This window comes from Megascapheus bottae, chromosome 11 (assembly GCF_031878675.1).
Source record: "Megascapheus bottae isolate mThoBot1 chromosome 11, mThoBot2.hap1, whole genome shotgun sequence".
NCBI classification, from domain to species: Eukaryota; Metazoa; Chordata; class Mammalia; order Rodentia; family Geomyidae; genus Megascapheus; species Megascapheus bottae.
The window spans coordinates 12,984,530-12,999,018 of record NC_143519.1 but is presented as its reverse complement, the minus strand read 5'-3'; the positions used below and the strand labels follow the sequence as shown (position 1 = coordinate 12,999,018).

Sequence of the window (14,489 nt, the reverse complement as noted above, 5' to 3'; positions counted from 1 at the left end):
GAAACTACAATAAATTTTTGTGGGGAGTGTATATATTGAGAGTTTAAATTTATCACAGATAAGAAAATATGAAATGAATGGTCTACCAAGGGGATAACTTACTTATGTGTCAGGAGCTTAATAGATGATCGATGCTAGCTTATGTTTTAAATAGAAAAATAATCATCTGAAATTATATTGTAGTAAGACACATCTGGTAGAAAAATCAACTTGGTCACAATGTTTATGGTTCTGATTAGATGACTACTTCCTTAAGCTCTAACAGTGAAAAGAACAGATTATGCCAGGGTAAGGAAAAGTGTTTCCTGTTAATAATGCATGATGTTAGACACATCCTTCATATGCAGTGAGAAACACACAAGCAACCGTCATACAAAAGAACATATCTGTTGTTTCTTGAAATAACAAATGTTCCTTTAAAAGACTATTTCATGAGTGCCCAGAGACAAAAGACAAACAAACCACAGTTCCCACGACCAATCAGAGAACACGTTTATGAGGGATCTAGAATTCAACATGAACTTTCACCACCAGTTATTGGCTCCCTCTTTGCTTTGCTTTTTGAATCGTAAGAAATTATTAGCTTTACTAAAATACCCATGATTATTCTCTAGAGTATGACCACTTAACCAAAAGGAAATGACACATCATCATCAAGATCCTTACAATTCACCCTCCCCACCCTAGATGGATTCAATACTTAAAAATGCCTTTAAACTTATACTACCTTTTAAAAAATATCATAATAATCTTAGGTTCATTGTGGGAATTATTTTAAAATCATAGTACCATTAAAAACGTACTGAGACTACACAGAATGAACATAGACATTACTAAAAATGATACTGGCAGTGATGATAGAAAGAAAGTGGAAAAAATCCTGTTAAAATCCTGTTGAAGATCTTAGTAACTTGAGTTTGCTATCAGTAAAGATGGTCCTGACTGATAATATAATTGCTATTTGATTTGCCCTTGAAATACTTTGATCATTAGAGGAATATTACCTACAAAGTATAGTTATCTAGTTGTTGTTGCTGTTTTTTTTTAAATTTTCATTTATAAATCTACAAACTGTAAGCTTGGAAACAAGTGTTAGCATTTGTTTCCCACTTCATCCCTGAGAGCTAGAAAGCTTCTTGGCATTGGCACCATAAAGATGGCTGAGAAAGAAATAGAGCAAATATTTTCTCCTAAGAGCAGATCCAGCAAGAACTTGTGTGTTAGGTTCTAAAATCTGCTAAGAACATTTAGAAGCTGCTTGCAAAGCCTATGTATGCATTGCTTCTACATTAAAAATGCAAATTTCTAAGTCTAATCTTACATAATATATGAGAATATAAGACTCATGACATCTGGAATACTCCTTCCCTTTCTTCTTCTTCTTCTTCTTCTTCTTCTTCTTCTTCTTCTTCTTCTTCTTCTTCTTCTTCTTCTTCTTCTTCTTCTTCTTCTCTCTCTCTCTCTCTCTCTCTCTCTCTCTCTCTCTCTCTCTCTCTCTCTCTCTCTCTCTCTCTCTCTCTCTCTCTCTCTCTCTCTCTTCCTCTCTAATATTTGATCTCTCTTTCCCTTCTCCCTACCTCAATGTAGTCACAGAATATTTTTATAAGAACTGGAAAAAGACATCTCTATGATAATCTTATGAAACATTTTGAATGCAAAGAAATTATTCCAGGAAGACAAGTTAGATGAAAATGCTCACAAAGAACTAATTATACTCTATCCTTAAAGGTTACAATATGTGTTTTGATAATTAAACACTAATTTATAATAAATTCTTAAATTTTGGGTGTCATATTCTTTATATATAGCAAAATAAGTATCAGTATTATATTTAAACATATGAATTATGTTGGGCCCTGGTGGCTGTCACCTGAAGTCCTAGCTACACAGGAATTTGATAAGTGAGGATAACAGTTCAAAGCCAGTCCAGGAACTGAGTTCAAGCCTCAGTAACAACAGCAATAAGGACAAAAATGAAAAAAAAGAAAGAAAGAAAAAGAGGAAATTATCTCCTATATATTCCTCATTACATATACTCCAGGTTACATGAAAATGTTTAATCCCATTCTTGTTTTCTCTAGAAAAAGTGATTGAGAAACACAACATAGACAGGTACACTCAGACACCCACAGTTATACTCCAGAAATGATCTTATTTATTTATTTCCCATATAGAGGTAATTTGGTTGCTGTTTATGAGCTACACATTTAGACCGATTCACTGTATACCTGAATTTTTTTTGCTTCATTAACTATAGAATATACCATTTTGTACAGAGATACACATTTGTAAATGTCTATATGAGGATGTGTACATAAATAAAAATGCACATATTCATATTGCACATTACTTAGAAAAATTAATGAAAGTAATAGGCACTCAACTAGAAAAGTCAAAGGTTAATTCACTGATTATAAACATATCGAAACTTCTGAATGAAATGTTAGCCTCACAAACGCATCTCAATCAGAATAACCTCCATGGTAACGAGGAAACTGTAGCAAAAGTACTTTGATAAAATGTATAATTAAGAAAGCAAAGATCAAGGCTTTAAAAAGAAAGCTTGGAGAAACAGATGTCCAAAGAGCCTTAGCAAGCTAAATGTCTCAATGTTTCTAATTACACTTTGGAAGAAGGTTGAGGATTTGAGCCCTGCAACTTTGTAGAGCCCATTTTTTTATCTGAAAATCATGTGACACGTTTAAAATGCTTGAAACATTTTAACTAACCATCAAGCATTGAAAAATACTTGATACCAGTGTCATTAACTGGTAAGTATTTAAGGTATACAAATATGCATAAACCATTGTTTATACACGTGGCATCCTTTTTCATTTATCACAGTTGGTGTTTTTTTTTGTATTTCTTTTTGTTTCTTTGTACTATTTTGCTTTGGTTTTTAAACTGGAAAATGTTATGATGCTGAAGAATTGTAGGTATTGGTTTGAATAGAAACTTCCTCTCATTTGAGTTTACCAATGGGATCAATGATCTTTCTTTTTATTTTCCATCTGTTGGGTTAGACAATGCCTACGTGGGTAATTTTTTAAAAAGAAGAAAATACCTATTTAATATCTTGAAAACTGAATACTTGTAGTGAATACTTTCAGAACTGTGGAAGGACCTTTAAATGTTTTCACAAAAGTATGTGTTGTCATTGTCAAATTCCTGTATCCTTTGGTCATTAGGACAGAGTATGTTTTGCATGGGACAGGATCTTCATTAAATAGATTTCATACTAGTGTGTTTTTGTAATGTATGAGAATTTTTAATACAAGGCTGGAATGTGGCACTGTTTGGTGATTGTTCAATTGCATTTTCATTCATTTCCTAACATTTTTACTATATCTATGCAGGGATCAGCTGATAAATTGACTTTATGAAGGAATATGGGATACTTAATTTTTTTTAAGCTTGCTGACTCACAATGCCATTTAGAAGGCTTTTAGACCACTTTCAGGTACACTTGTTTTGGGTGGAAACTCTCACAAAGTCAGACTTTACATCTGTTTGAAATTTCTAAAACCAGTTAATAAGGTTTTTCCTACCAAAATATATTGCGCTCATATTCTTCTGTGGTTGAAATACACTTCTGTCCAGAGGGACAAAAAACAGCCATTTTGTCACCATTGAGTCATTGTTGACTGATTAACACATTGTTCTCATTGCAACATATGGCTAGCCCATAATTGACTGAAAATAATTCAGTGGCCTTGCTTAGATTTAAATCAAGTGAAGTTCTACTTGAGGCAGCTACGACTGACATTGTTTATGATGGTAATAATATTGTCATTTAAATCATATCACTTCATTTCCTCTTTGGTATTTTTCTTTCCCATCTAGTTTTATTTCTTTTACTATAGCATGCTCCCAAACTACATCTGTATTGCTCTAAGTCATCAGGAAGCTTTTCAAATAACGTGTGCAAAATGTGTTCTTATTTAGTCAAAAGATGTTTTCAATTACCATTAAGATCATGGTTGGTCTAATGTTAGCAGTTTAAATATCTGAAGCCATTCTCTGGAAACCAGACACCCATCTAAATTCTAAAAATCTGGCGTTTTCTTCATTTTATTGTGGTTTTCCAAAACAACTGTTGATTGCTCAAAGCAGAAGGCTCTTTGATGACTGGAGGCTTAGTCAGAGTGCAGTGAGTGAATTAGTAGCTATTTTTCTTGGAATTAACCAGTCTTTCCATTTCTTGCCATCTTAGAACTTCTCTCCATATACTATCAACAATGGCACATCTTTCAATTATTTTGATGAGTCAATACTGTTTTTTCATTTAATTGTATTATACTCCTTTGGGACACCTTTTTTCCCCTAGACATCAGTAACTATCTGCTTTATACGCAGTTTCTCTATGTCCATTTATTCATTTTAGGCACAATTTAATGCACATAGTGGGTCAGGTGACCCTTAATTGCAAACAAGATTTAATTCTTACTAATGTAATACATGCAGAATATGGGTGACAGGAGATGAGAATGTGACTCGGGCTTTGTCCTGTGTTCCTTAAGTACCAGGCTGCCAGAGGTTCCAGGCAATGGTGTGTCATTACTCTTTTAAACACTGAACTCAAGGCTCATGTCCAGAAGGAAAAGAAAAACAAAGAAGGTGCCTATTTCTTCAATTGTGATGCGATGGGATGGCATTCATCTATGTACCTTCTTGGAACCCAGTAGGTTCAAGGACTCCCATAATCCATACGTTAAAGGGAGACCGAAAAAGGTGAACACCCCTAGCCAAGATCTTTTAGATTTCCACCTTTCTAAAACTAAGATGACAATGAGACTAATATGGATATGTCCCGAAATGATCATCTCTGCCCATTCCTCAGACATACCATGTCTTCTGGGTAGGAGATGGGTAATTTAGATCTTTAGTAAGTTCCAAAGGTGATTCTTTTAGATTTCAGCTTTTGGAAAGCAGCCATTAGCAAACTCCAAAAACTATGATTGCACAGTCAACGAGAAGTGAAGATTATTTATGTATTTATGTGCTGATTTCTTTATTTATACTTTTTTTTTTCCTGGATTGTCCTGGGGTAGGACTCAGGCCCTCAGTGCTATCCCTGAAATTTTTAGTTCACGGCTAACATTGTATCATTTGAACCACATCTCTACTTCTGACGATTATGGTGATTAATTTTTTACAAGGGTTTTTCCTGCACCAGGCTGGCTTTAAAATGTGATCCTCACATCTCAGCCTCCTTAAGGGCTGGGACTTTTAAGAAGGAGCCTCCTAGGTTTGGTAGAAGCATGTTTTAATACATGTGGCCATCATTAGGAAGGGACATCTTATCCAGGTCCTGTTGTTAACACAGACCTTGACTGTAACATTGTAACCTTTCAATGAGTCTACATGAGTATAATACATAATTCATCCTCACTTTCCATCCAATACATTGAGTATATTGCCAAAAGGTGTAGCACATCTAAAAAACCTTAGTCCTTGCATCTGGGAAGGGAAGAAGTCAGGCAAGAAATGAATGTAGTAAACATAATGGGAACGTTTATTGGAAGAGAAATATGGCATTGAAAGACATCATGTAGAATACACATGCCATGAGAAGACAGTCATTCAGCCCATTTCAGACATCTCACAGAGCTTGCCCTTTGGCTAAACAGAAAGAATTGAGGCCCTTGAAGACTGCTTTCTGATTGGTGGGTTTCTCTTATTTCCTGTAAGGTGAAGTGATAAAGATTTGCTGTCCTGTCTTTACTTCCTCATTCTTCTGTAGACCCCTGCCCCATTTTGTTTCCAACCAGGTATGGTGTTTGAGATTACCTACCATCTGCAAGTTAGCCCGTTTTGTGGCTGGTTACTTTTCTACTAACTTAACACAATTAACAGACTTCCAGTTGTGATAGAACTCAAGCAGGCATTTAAAATGATATTCACACTAGTTGTTCATGTTTCGTAATCAACCTAACTCTTAGGACCTAGGTGTTTAGTGCCTCACAGCACTGGTCTTCAGCAGGCCAGTGAATAATCGGTGAGTACGTTTTAGGATTTAAAAACAAGATTTCTTCAAGGAGAGATCAAGGCACACTTGATAATGTTGCATTAATTTTACTATGTGTGTGTGTGTGTGTGTGTGTGTGTGTGTCACACACCCCCATACACACACATTCTCAGCACACTTGGGTTTACTCTTCTCATAGCACTGGAATGATGCTTTTTAAACTGATCTGCCTCCCTAGATTCCCAATCACTAAAGCATTTATTAAGTTTAGTCTGAGGAAATAGATTCTTACATTTAACACTGTGCTTGATTAATATACCTGAGTAGAACACATTTTCTTTTCTCTCCACTGTCTCTTAGACATAGGTATAGCTTCTCTGAGCACAAATCTAGGAAACTGCCAATATAGTGAATTTTCTCCCACTGTCCTTCTATGATCTAAGAGCTGGCTGTGGAGGAGCTAATGGGAAGCCCAATAACTTACAATGCAGCAAAGATGAGGAGGGCTCTTAAAATAATATATTTCACAGGAAGAAACAGATTGCCTTATTTTAAAGTACATTTGAAACACTATGGGTTTGAGAAGGCTGTGGTGTTATTGAAAGAACATTTTCATTTCAAAAGCCAGGCTTTGTGTGTCTGAATTTCAATCTAAGTTATCTTGAACTTGGTTTCACACTAAAAGGACTAAGAGCTATTTCATTGTGAATAAAAATACAAGATTAAGAAAAAGAGGACAAAAACCACAGCCCTCCTGATTTTCCTCCTACAGTACAAAGGTAATTTTTTACAAAAAAAAGTAAAACAAAACAAAATAGCTGGCATGTGGCACTTAGTGAAATGCCATGAGGGTAAAGTCACAGGCAGGTAAATAATAAATTATGGTAATAAGGCTCTTAATAGCTCCTCAGAGCCAGATTATATAGAAACACCTATGTAACCTCACTGTAACTGGCTTAACAAAGGATGTACATCAACACATCAGTATCAGTTACCGTAATAAAGTAGTGTTATTCGAAATAAAACCAAGGGCTGAGAGCTGGCTGTACCTTAGCGGAGATATAACTGAAATTTATGATCTTCTGAAAGAAGTTTTAATTCTGGGGCTGAATTATATACTATTAGGGAGACCCACATTTTGGGGGGAAAGAGGTATTTTGCAAAATGTTTTAGATAACATTATTTGTCCTTTGTAGTTTATGTTCAATAACTTTGGCTTTCTGAGCTCAGAACTTTGCTTATTCTGTAACATGAAATGAAGTAAAATACAGAAAGTAAAAATATTTTCGTGGGTATGAAAGTTTGTGGTAGAGTTTGATTTTTACCTCTATAAGTCTGTAAGTGTATAAAGTATTTCGTTTTTTAAATTGATGCTATTGTTAACATTAAAGCAGTGATCTGATCATGGCACTGAAACATAATATTACTATTAAAAGACTCAGGATACAAAACAGCATGTTTGACCCGTACGTTTATAGCCAGCACACCAAATATGTTACCAGGAATTTAAGGCAGCTCCAACCTTGTAATTGGCAAGGCATGAACATTAGTGTCAGCGATAGGAAAAATTATTAGAAAACAAATGTGACAGCAAAAGAGAGCATGTGGCATAGCTGAGCTACTGGGAAGAGAGAAGTTCAGCCGATCTCGGCCATCTTGGCCTTCTCCTTGGTACACAGCTTGTCCTTGGGTTAAACAGTAAGAAGGAAGATGGCTTTCTGATTAGTGGATCCTAATCTGTAGCCATCTACATTTCTACTAGCTTCAAAGATCAAAGTTCATTTGTTGTCTTTCCTTTTCTTCCCTAGATTCCTTAAAGGGAAGGTTCAAGTAAAGATATTCTATGTGACACATTGGCCTGAAGATTACCAAAAAGCAGCTTCACAGCTCTTCTCCTCACAGGCCTGGTCACTTACTGTGGAAAACAGGACCCATATGCCTATTGAGTTCAACTAAGAAGGCTGAGCTGGAAATGGGCTCCTCCTCCAGATGGGTTCCCAGTTCTCAAACTAGTCTTCTTCAGTCTAGAAGCTGTTAGGAGACTACCACATTTCCAGCTGACCCCGAGGGAGGCTGGGGGCTGTCGTCCAGGGCCTAGGCTCAACTCTGATAGAAGATCCAGCAAACTATAAGCTCCAGTAGTTAGATTAAAACGTTTCTTTCCTCTAATTCTTTCCTCTAAGCCTGAGGCCAAATTCCTTGCAAGGGAGAGTAGAAAAACAGAACTTTCAGAGCAGCTTGCTTGAGAATAGTTTACTCCTTTTTCATGCAAATTTGTCTTTGTCCCCTGGGGGGGGTTCCAAATTTGTTTCTGGAAGGAATTAGTGTACCTTACTTTTTTCACTTTAGAGGTGGGTTTCCCTGGTGAGAAAAGCCTGCATTTATTGGGAACTCTTTGTTGTCCTCATTCCAGCTCCTCTCTTCCTTTTTTCCCTTGCCTTAGATTAATAAATTTTCCCTAAAATTCAAGTAGAAACACTATTGTTTTAATGCTGGCTATACCTACACTATTTTTCTTGGTTGTTTCATTTTGACTGGTAAATATGGAAAGAGTCAGACTGCAGTAAGGATGTAGAATTTGCTTACTGAAAAGATTCATCAGTGGATTCAATAATAATGCATAACACTTCACCCCTCCCTGAAAGGGCTCCATAAAACCTACAAATTGAACACATATAAACACACACCACAGACATACACATGCATGCACACATACACATATAGATGCACCCACAAAACAATTACATAATTTGCTGGTTCTAATGCAAAATATAAATTGATACAGCTTTTTTCAAAATAACTCAGGATTTCCAGGTGACCTCAACAGAGCATAAAATTGATTCCATCCATTATTTCTGGTCATCCAATGAACCAGTCCAGTGGCAAACATTGAGCAGCTACTTACCCCAGGTCACCTCTCTGTAAGGGGGTAAATAGGGTAAGAAGAGGAAAGTTTACCATACAAAAGCTCTGCAGTTTAATGCAGTCCCACTTATCCAGCCTTTCTCTGATTTGTTGTAATTCTTGGTCCTTATTAAGAAAGTGTTGACCTGTGCCAAGGAGGTCTAGTGTATCTCCTATTCCTTCTTGTAAAGTTTTCAATGTGTCAGCTTTTACCTCCAGGTCTTTGATCCATTTGGAGTAAATTCTAGTGCAGGGTGACAAAGAAGGATCCAACTTTAGTTTTCTGCAGGTGCTTAACCAGTTCTGCCAGCACAACTTGTTGAAGAGGCTATCTTTTTTCCATTCTATTTTTTTGGCTTCCTTGTCAAAGATTAGGTGGCCATAGGTCTGTGGTTTAATATCTGGGTCTTCAGTTCTATTCCATTGGTCTTCAGGCCTGTTCTTGTGCCAGTACCAAGCTGTTTTGATAATTATAGCTAGAGTCTAAAGTTTGGTATTGAAATTCCTCCTGTGCTGTTCTTTCTGCTAAGAAGTGTTTTTGCTATACGGGGTCTTTTATTATTCCATATGAAATTTTGGATTGCCTCTTCTATTTCTTTAAAGAATGCCACTGGGATATTGATGGGTATTGTATTGAATTTGTAGATAGCCCTTGGCAAGATTGTCATTTTCACAATGTTGATTCTTCCAATCCAGGGCATGGGAGGTTTTTCCATTTCCTTAGTTCTGCTTTAATTTCCTTTTTAGGGTTTTAAAGTTTTCATCAAAAAGGTCCTTTATATTCTTAGTTAAGCTTATTCCAAGGTACTTTATTTTCTGTAAGGCTATTGTGAAAGGAGTTTCTTTCCTGATTATTGCCTCGTTCTTCTCACTGTTGGCGTAGAGGAAAGCAGTTGATTTTTGAGGGTTAATTTTATACCCTGCTACCCTTCCAAAGTTTTGAATCAGCTCAAGGAGCTTGGGAGTAGAGTCTATAGGATTCTTTAAATACGGAATCATGTCATCTGCAAAGAGGGATAGCTTTACTTCCTCTTTCTAGTAAATTAATTAGGAAGCCTACAGAGTGGGAGAAGATCTTCACCAACCATACAACAGACAAAGGCCTCATATCTAAAGTATATCAACACTAAAAAAAAATTGAATCATTCCAAAACTAATCTCCAAAGTAACAACCAAAAAATGGGCCAAAGACTTAAAGAGAGTCTTCTCTGAAGAAGAAACAAAAATGGCCTCTAGACACATGAAGAAATGCTCAACATCTCTGGTCATAAAAGAAATGCAAATCAAAACAACGCTAAGATTCCACCTCACTCCAGTTAGAATGGCCAGGATCAGGAAAACTAATAACAACAGATGATGGAGAGAATTGGCCAGGAGGGATCAATACTACACTGTTGGTGGGAGTGCAAACTCGTTCAACCACTATGGAAAGCAGTGCCTCAAATGGCTAAACATAGAACTCCCCTATGACCCAGCAGTTCCACTACTTGGCATTTACCCAACCATCCAGAAACTAGGGCATACTAAATCCACTAGCACAACAATGTTCATTGCAGCATTATTCACCATAGCAAAGATATGGAACCAACCTAGATATCCCTCAGTTGATGAGTGGATCAATAAGTTGTGGTATTTGTACACAATGGAATTCTATGCTGCTGTCAGAAAGAATGACATCACCCCATTTGTTAGGAAAAGGAAAGACTTAGAAAAAATCATATTAAGTGAAGTAAGCCAGACTCAAAGGAACTTAGGCTCAATGGTTTCCCTCATTTGTCATAATCAGTAGAAACCTTGGGCTCTACTAGCAGAGATTTGCAATAGAGCAAAACCTTGATACATAAGGCCATATAGTATGAAGCTAATTGAAAGGACCTCCAGGATATTGAAACAAACGCCATATAATGAATGATTGTTGTCCTTAATGTACTATGTTATCTCTCATCTCTTTTGCTATCTCTTGGTTATCTCATATTGTTACAGTATCTCACTTTGTTATCTGCTATATTGGATATATTTGTATTTGGTTATTTGAAATTGGATAGGGAAGGGGGGAAAACCAAGATGAGGGGCTGGGGGAGAGGGTAATGGGGACCAAGACATGTTAAAGGGTATCAATGTATGGGAATTAATGCACCTTCTGTCTGGCAAATATCATGTAACCCTTTTATTAATTACAATAAAAATATTAAAAAAGAGGAATGTTTATTGTGGTACAACTCCCAGGTGAACCTCCTGAGCAAACTCAGAGGGATAGTGCTTGGTCAAGTTGCAGGAGGGCTCTTATGGTTGGGAAGAAAGTGGAACTGTTAATCAGTAGAAATTCTTACACCGGGCAGTGCACCAAAGGCTAGGGAGGCAGTATTTCTGTACAAGGGAGTGATCTCAGCTACCCTCCTCCCCCAGGGGCTGACACTCTTGTGGTCTGAGTCAGTAACTTAATTTACAGCAGTCCATACAATTTGCTTTTGATGGAGCCCTTTGTGATGGCCTTTTCCACAAGTAAATTTCTAATTTTTGCCAAAAAATATTAAAGCATTGCGTTTTTCGCAATATTGTATTGTCTCTGGCCACTGTGCTGCTTTTTCTATTACTTTATTTTTTGGATGTTTTGTTTGTAGTTCTACGTTTTCTGTAAGTCCTATGTTTTTTAGTATACTACCTTGTATAGCACCATGCTTACTGGTTTTGAATCCCGGGTTTCAAGTTTGTAACTGCATTGACCACAATTGTAAAGAAAGGCACAGCAATGTTAGAGCTAAGTGAAAGAGTTATTTCTTCTGGAAATCTGTGGAACATCATGACTTCATTGTTGTTATTCAAGAGGACATAGCCTCAGATAAGCTATTTGCAGCAAATCATAGAGATCCCGCCCTGGAAATCTGAGTAAGAAATGAAGAAAACACACTATCCTGATTTTACGTTCTTTGATCATATGAGTGTATCACAGAAAATGACAGCTCATTACATCAATGAATTGGCTGCTTAGAAGGTGAAAAGCACAGGATATATATAGAGAGAGATTCAGAAACATTATTCAAAGTCCATAAATTAATGCTGGGTACCAATGGTTGATGTCTGTAATCTACCTACTCAGTAGGGAGGCTGAGATCTGAAAGTTGCCATTCAAAGTCAGCCAGGGCAGGAAAGTCTGTGATTTCCTTTTCTCCAGTTCACCACCAGAAAAGCTGGAAGTGGAATTGTGGCTCAGTGGTAGAACTCTAGCCTTGAGCAAAAATGCTCAGGAATAGCTGTTAGGCCTAGACTTCAAGCCTCAGAACTGACAAAAAAATAAAAGAATGAGAATTCATATTGCAAAAATGTAAACTGTGAAATATATTATGTTTTGTTACTCTTCTGTACAAAATGATTTGATTGGGATGAAGGAAATGAACATTTTATAATACTTTATATAAATCGTGTTTAGAACTTGTAGTCTACAGGCCAAATTGAAGGTACAACATAGTTCCTCAGCATTACAGTTCATACACTGCTTACTAGATGTTTCATTTCTGAATGTTCTTTGGCCAGCAAGGCTGGTAAGTTAAAAACACAGATTACTTTTCCAGTGGATTCATGGTTTACACAAGCATACTGCAAATTAACATTGAGGATTTGGACTCCTCACACTCCATGGAAGGTTACCAGACTTAGTGAATACGAATAAAATAACCCTGGTATAGAAGATATAAAGGCTTTCAAAAGATAGTGTGTAGCTCAGAAACATTTGCCTCGTAGCATTGCTGGATTGATTATAAGATTGAAGCCAGAAAAATGGAAATAGAAGCAACATTTATTTGAAAGTGGGAGTAAGATGCCAGAGCTGTGATGGCCTCTTAGTTACTAAAGGCTTGGTATAAGTCCCCAGCTGGACTTCTGGTGTATAGGCTGCCTTAGGCCATATAGGATCCTGCTTCTCACATGTAAAGGAGGAAGACAAGGTAGAGGAGGGGAAGGAGGAAAAGCATAAGGCAGACAAAGAAGAAGAAAAAGGAACAAAATATGCAGTACTTGAGGCAAGACAGCAAAAAGGAAACCCAGAAATTAAAGATCTACTTGCAATACTATGAAGTCTCCCTTTTATATTCCTTTCTGAAGTCTCGGATGTGCTCGTTTTTGGCTGGATCACTGTGCATCTCACCTCAGATCCACCCTATCTGCCTAGTTTTTTTTTTTCCTTCTCAGTCTTACTCGGTAATGTTGGCTAGGAGATTGTTTTTAATGTAGAGATATGAAAGTATGAAGTAGAACTTGAGTTTGTATAAGATGGCAAGAAAAGATTCTTAGCTGAATAAAGTGAGAAAGAAAACTAGAGTTCTAGAGGAATAGTATTTTACACCAGTGGACCAGAGATGTATGCAAAAGAACCTGAATGTGCAAAGCAACTGAGGTGCTGCTAGGTAAGTGAAACAATGAGAAAAGATGAGGAGAGTTCCAATATCCTTGGAGACTCTGGCTAGAAGCCATCTAATACCCACCCATTCCTATGGTTCCCTGGTCATTCAGTGTACTTCCTTCCTGTCCTTCTGCCTCTGTTCTCACCTTTCCCTGCATGGTGCCTTCTCAGCTGTCTCCTGTGTTGTGGCTTTGGCCCAACTTCAGGTATACCCCACACAGGGATAGCACATCCAGTTGAAATTCAGGAAAAATAGACCAATTCCTTTTGTTCTTTGCCCTTCCACACATGTGTATGCCTATTGCATGATAAAGGGGGCTGGGGTTGTCCAGTGCAGATGTATCCTTTCACAGAGCTGTGAGCAATGAGGTTTCCCTTGGTGATTATGTGAATATATTTCAGATAGTTCTGCAGTGATGGAGGCTTGGGGTCAGTGCCAAGTCTTTTGGCTTCATTGAGCTAGAGTTGGGCCATTAGCATCAGCTGTCTGCAAACCATTAGCTGTACGTACATTACTTTGATGTAAACTGTCAAATGGACACTCTTATGGGTTGTGACTGTACTGGATTCTGTGGATTGTTAAATTTTATTCCCATGACTTCCCCATGACTGAAAGGAGACTTGGCTTTTGAATTAACATATTTTCATAAAGGCATCCACATACTTCTAAAAACAGAATTATCAGTTAAAATGAGTACCTGTTTTTAAAATGGTATTGTCTTGGCCTTTGTGATAGAATTTCAAAAGAATTCTGAAGTACTCAAATCAGTTTTTTCTTAATTTTTCACTAGAAAATGTGGAAATGAAAAACGGACAAATAAGAAAACTCAGTAAACATACTAAAGGACTCCAGTAATTAGTACCACTATAGAAAGAAAACAGGAAGTTGGACCAAGTAACTTTGGTTCAATTTGTTTAAAAAAAAGCAAATAAATAAATACAAAACCATTTCCTTATTAAATAAGAAAAGTTTGCTAGACTTAAAATGGACGTGTAAAATTGTACTTCTAACCAGAAAGAAAAATTAAGAAAGAAAAATAGACTTTTGAAAAGTCATCATGACTTATAAACAGCAATGCTTCAAATGACTTTTTAAGTCTGGCTCGACCATCTTTAAGCTCTGCTTAGCACAGCTAAAAGCCTCTAGGAAAAGGTTAAACACACAAGCTGTTTATGTAGATAGTAAGTCTGGTGATACATTGAAAATTGGAACAACTTACC

General features: G+C 36.8%; 1 protein-coding gene across 1 annotated transcript in view; it reads left to right on the top strand.

Annotated features, from left to right (window-relative positions):
* Nucleotides 1–14,489, top strand: part of Gpc6 (glypican 6) — an 859,561-nt gene that overhangs the window by 207,272 nt on the left and 637,800 nt on the right. The window lies entirely within an intron of this gene.